A 6,230-nucleotide genomic window follows, 5' to 3' on the forward strand; every position below is an offset into this window, starting at 1 on the left:
CTTGCCACCGCTTCCAGTAACTAGGCGATCATCTTAAAGTTTGGTATCTCCAGCTCGTGATCACATGACAAGCATCACCAGCTCAAGATCACAAGACAAGGCCTCTTTTACTCGCCACCATTCACAAGACGTCAAGCTCTCCCACCGCTTGTTTCATCTCCACCGCAAAGATAAGTTCTTTATTGAATTATCAAATATTCACATGTTTTAATTACTTTAAAATTAATGCTACGGTAAACATTGTGGCTTTGGTTTAAATTATTAAACAATTTTAAGCTGTTCATTCTCATATAACCTTTATGAGATGATTCATGCCATTGCTGATACTAATAATTAACAATTATCATGTCATCATGTGCAAGAGCCGAGCATTAACATGGATTTAACCATCGTTTGCTTTCTTATTGACTATGCAAAACTTGGCTATTTCTTTTGGTTAACCTTGATCTGATCATGCTTTTTGTTGTGAGCCAGTGATCATTGAGCCAAAGAGAAAAAAAAGAATCAACAAGCAGTTGCCACCATCATGTCTTCATGCTTTGCAAGACGGCTCTCAACCACGAGCTCGTCGGGAGGAAGCGGTACCGGCAACACAAGCCAACACGATTCTCAACATCATCGTAGCCTGACGAACACACAATCCAACAACTTGCTTGGCATACGCGATCTCGACACGAGACTTCGGTCGGCAATAGTTCGAATTGATTGCGAGACAGACTGACAAGCTCAGACTCTGGTACAAGCTCAAGCTGACGTGATCACAGTCCGCACAACTCCTGCTGATTTCATCGCCGCCAATCACGAGCTCATTACAGACCTCACAACTCCACAGCGCATTCATCAACGTTATCACAGCATGATGAACGTACACGCCAACAACTTGCTCGACACACATGATCTCAACGCGAGACTTTGGGTCAGCAATAGTTCGGTAAACATGATTTTAGGCACGAGTTTAAATTAAACTTGCTTTTTATTAGGCATGAATTTGCAGTCGACTCGCTTATCGCTAGACACGAGTTTACAAAAACTCGTCTTTGGCAAAGCATGAGTTTACAGAAACTCTCCTTCTACAAGGCACGAGCTCTCAGTAAACTCGTCTTCGTCTCAGCATGAGTTTAGTAAACTCGTCTTTCGCTAAGCACGAGTTTAAAGCAAATTAGCCTTTTATTAGGCACAAATTCAAAATAAACTCGCCTAAATCGTCATAGGCATGAATGTGTCTAATTAATTGTCTAATAAACCCTATTCGTAAAATTCATAGAGATCGACTTCATCTCTCTCTACAAACTTGGGGGGCTTACTGTTGGGGGTGGATTTACATCCTCCCTCAAGGCCCATTAGGCAACCAAATTAGGCCCATTTTACCATCAAACCCTACATCTCTCTTTTATAAATAAGGAACTATCTCCTTATGAGAATGAGACTTCTCCTCTTCTTAGATTAAGAAACATACTTTCATAAGAGATTTGTAGATTGAAAAGGTTCACTTTACATTTGTATCCATTTTTGTAATGAACCTTTACTCAATAAAATCTCATTTATGTTCTTTTCCATTTGATTTCATCTAAAGATTTCTCCTAAACCTCAAGAATCTAACTCTCATTCTTAGATTCTTTTATTGTATTGATTCAACAAACACTACCAGCATAAACACCATTTTTGGATCAAACAACAATGTGTTCTGGAGCTAATTATGAGCCGTATATATGGCCCTCATTGTTCTTGTAAGAGCAGTTAAACACATTTATGTGACGAATCTGATGATTCCATGGCCATCGGTAGGGATGTCAAATGATCTTAGTGACCATGGTTTTACCATATTAGACTTAAAACTTAAAGTTGTCCAATTGGGCAAAATCCATTAAATTTAAATTAGATGGGTTTAACCAACTTGGACATGGATAGTCCAATAAACACAAGAATCTAGGATTTTCTAATTCTGGGGGTAAATCACATTTTATCGTCAAAACCGCAAATCATGTTTTTCTGTCAAAACCGCAAAATCATGTTTTTCCGCCAAAACCGCAAATCATATTTTTCCACCAAAAAAACGAAAATTCACATTTTTCCGCCAAAAAATCATGTTTTGTCGAACCGTAAAATCATATTTTTTTTTAATAAAACTATGAAGTTACTTTTTTGGTAAAATCACTAAAAATGTATTTGTCTAACAAAAATATAAAGCTCATATTTTTGAACCCCATGGATAATCTATCTGGTTATGGTTCTATTTGGGATTGGTCTTATTTGGACGGTGTTTATTTGGACTTTGACAATTCATTTCCAATAAACGAGATTGTCCACATGTCCAATAAACGAGATTGTCCAATTGGACAAGCCCATTTGGACATGGACATCCCAATTGACATCCCTATTGATGGCTCAATATTTACGACTCTTTTCTTTACAAGGCAAGATGATGACGTGTTCTTTTGCATAGCTTTCTAGAGAAACACTAGGAGTCTAGTCACTATTAGTATGTATGGACTCGTACAATTTGTTAGTGCAGTGACGACTGAGTTTTAGAAGCTGAAGAAAAATAACTCCTCAAGGTGTCCATGTACCAGTCGTGAAGTACTACATAAAGTCGTGAAGTACTACATGAAATTGTACAAGAAGTGCTAAAGTGAAGCTGTGTAGCTGACTTGAAGACTAGACTTGGAGCCGACGTAGAGCTAAACTACAAGATACTTGGAGGCTAAACAAGCTATAATTTACCTTGGAGAAGGGTAAATCATCAAGGAAAGATTTCCAAAAGGCTTTGAAGAAGTTTTGGAAATATTCCATAAAGGAAGATTTGTGAATATCTCTTCCTTGAGAAATTGGCAAGGATAAGCCACGAAGTCTACGTGTATAAGTAGACAGAGACGTGCCTTAGGATATGTACCACCTCAAGAGAAGGCTGTAAGCATAAGGGCTTTGGTGTTGAATTAGAGTAGACACAAAGCATAAGGGCTAGGGGTCATGAGGGGGTCAGAGGGGTTCTTGGGCTAGTTTGATCTAGGAATGTGTTAGGCTAGTGTCTCTGTCTGGAATGTGACATGTTAGTCAATTCGGAAGAGAGCTAGTAAGACACTTCATCTATGTAAAGATAAACCTTCTTTATATCCTGCTGTAGTACTTTGTGAAATATATAAAAACATTGTACTTGTATGTGTTACTCTCTGTAACAGACTCGTCTTGCACCTTCAATTGGTATCAGAGCGGGTCACCTAAGTTACTGGTGTGATCCTGAAGGCAAGAGGGAAGACTGAAGACATAGTACAACAGGAAGCATGGTGGTTGAGCTGAAGCAGTGTATGGGCGATGAAGCAGTGTCTGAGCGCTGAAGCAGTGTCTGAGCGCTGAAGCAGTGTCCGAGCCCTGAAGCAGTGTATGGGTGTTGTATTCTAAAACTCAATCATCAAGGGGGAGATTGTTAGTGCAGTGGCGACTGAGTTTCAGAAGCTGAAGAAAAACAACTCCTCAAGGTGTCCATGTACCAGTCGTGAAGAACTACATGAAGTCGTGAAGTACTACATGAAGTTGTACAAGAAGTGCTACGTGAAGTGAAGCTGAAGTGAAGCTGTGTAGCTGAATTGAAGACTAGACTTGGAGAGCTAAACTACAAGATACTTGGAGGCTAAGCAAGCTATGATTTACCTTGGAGAAGGGTAAATCATCAAGGGAAGATTTCCAAAAGGCTTTGAAGAAGTTTTGGAAATATTCCATAAAGGAAGATTTGTGAATATCTATTCCTTAAGAAGTTGGCAAGGATAAGCCACGAAGTCGACATGTATAAGTAGACAGAGACGTGCCTTGGGATAGGTACCACCTCAAGAGAAGGCCGTAAGCATAAGGGTTGTAGACACAAAGCATAAGGGCTAGGGGTCATGAGGGGGTCAGATGGGTTCTTGGGTTAGTTTGATCTAAGAACGTGTTAGGATAGTGTCTCTGTCTAGAATGTGACATATTAGTCAATTCGGAAGAGAGCTAGTAACGTACTTTATCTATGTAAATATAAACCTTCATTATATCCTGCTGTAATACTTTGTGAAATAAATAAAAGCATTGTACTTATACGTATTACTCTCTGTAACAGACTCGTCTTGCACCTTCACAATTTACTCGTTTTATAATTCTATTTAGTAATCTTCAAATGTAAAGCAATGAACATACGGGTGGCTTAGTATTCACCACTCTTCTTTATAAGGCAATCCCGCTGTCCCTTAGTGAGTATGTCCCATTCGTAATTTCTTGATATCAAGTGAGCGGTTTACAGTTGTTTACCGAAAAGAAAGTGTTGTCATTTATTATTTGTTGGAGGCCGGTTTCACCCACTCCGAACCCGGTCCAATAATCCAGAGGCTCGACATTAATACAATAGGCATGTGAAGGGAGAAAGCCCATCCCTAGCTTTGAAATTGTACGGTCAAACCCAGAACTTAAAAGTGCTGTCATGTAAATTTCTTATTTACTGAGTTTTTCCAGCCAGAGCATTTCCAACACATTTCTGTTTTCACATCTATAATAATATTTAGAGGCAAAATCACTTTAACTCATCTCTATTTTTGCTTTTAAAGCAGAAATTGTTATTTTTTCTTCTATTTATAAAGGAAAAAATAATATTCCTCTAAATTAAGAGATCTATATTTTATTTTAGAAAAATACATTGAAGTAAAACGCATTTCTATTATAGAGTTGATCTATTTTAGAGGTAAAAAAAAAATACATTAGAGATCTTAATTAGTGCAAGGAGTCTCAGGCCATTAACAAAAAAAAGTTGTATGGATTGAAGAAGACAAAAACATCAGCTGGAAAGGGTGAGGTTGATGATAGGCCTGAGCGTTCGGGTCTTCGGGTTCGGGCCGGTTCCTTTTGGGTCTGGATCCTTCGGGTACTAAACATTTAAACCCAATAGGTACTTAAAAATTTTTGGTTCGTGCTTGGATCTATAACTAAAATATCCATAAAATACCCGTAATTTTTAGGGTCCATATCGGGTCCGGGTCGGGTTCGGGTATTTAGGATTCTAAAAGGACATAACATACCCAACTCCATCAAATTTAGTCGATATTGTATATATCTAAAATTTTACAAAATAACTTAAATGAAACTATTAATTAATTAAAATAAAACATTTTTAAACTCTAAATAAAACATTTTAAAGCTTCATATTACTTAAAAATGTTACAAAAAATAACAAATGTTGTTAACAAAAGATATTTCAACTAAATCATAAAATAATATATATAAAATAGAACACAAAAAATCATAGTTTTGGATATACATGTTTTTACGTTGGGTACAGATCGGTTCTTATCGAGTCGGGTCTATTCGGATCGGTTCTTTTCGGGTCCGGGTCTATTCGGGTCGGTTTCTTTCGGGTCCGGTTTTTTCGGGTAAAAGAAATTTAGATCCAAAAGGTACTTGTAAATTTTCGGTTCGGTTCCAAATCGGGTATTTTCGTATCGGTTTCGGTTCGAGTTTTCGGGTCCATGTTAAAATGCCCAGGCCTAGTTGATGACGTGGTTATTCTTCAATCATGTGAACTAGAAACGTATGGGCTTCCGATGGGCATATTTTCCGCTATTAAGCTTCTATTTACCAGTGGTGAAAGAGAGAATCATCGAAACTCTCTCTGGCGCCCTTATCGAGACAGTCTGAGTAAACCCGGTTTCACCACCCACGGTTTGCAGTTACCCGGTTTACTTCCCCTTTTGGCAATGTTTTCGTATCACCTTTCCCTCTGATTTTTTCACCAACTTGGTTTCTTTCACCTTTTGGGAAACTTTTCAAAATTTGCAATACCACTGGTTGTAATTCTTCCTCACCGTTTCGCCGGCAATGGCCGGCAAGGCATCTGCCTTCCCCACCAAGTGTCCTAAACACCAGCCTTGGCTTCCTACCCCCCCACAAGATGATCTAACCTCCCTCCAGGACTGTTAGAGAGGGCTTAGATTCGACTGTCACTCCTCTAAATCTAAACCTTGACTTTGCACCTACTTCATACTCTGCTTCACCTCGCTTCTAAGTTCCAACATCTATACTTTGGCAACCTGATAGTCACCTCAAAACCTACTACCGTGCACCGTACGGAAGACAACATCAACACTTCCCACAGGCCTGTCTCTGTCTCCCTTTGCATCCCTAGTTTGCAATGGCTAGACGCTTTACGGCTGAGGAAAAGGGTAAAACCATCACAGGAAACCCAACAGCTCCCCAGAGAATCAGAATACGTGCTCCTG

Source organism: Brassica oleracea, chromosome C9, assembly GCF_000695525.1.
Source record: "Brassica oleracea var. oleracea cultivar TO1000 chromosome C9, BOL, whole genome shotgun sequence".
NCBI lineage: Eukaryota > Viridiplantae > Streptophyta > Magnoliopsida > Brassicales > Brassicaceae > Brassica > Brassica oleracea.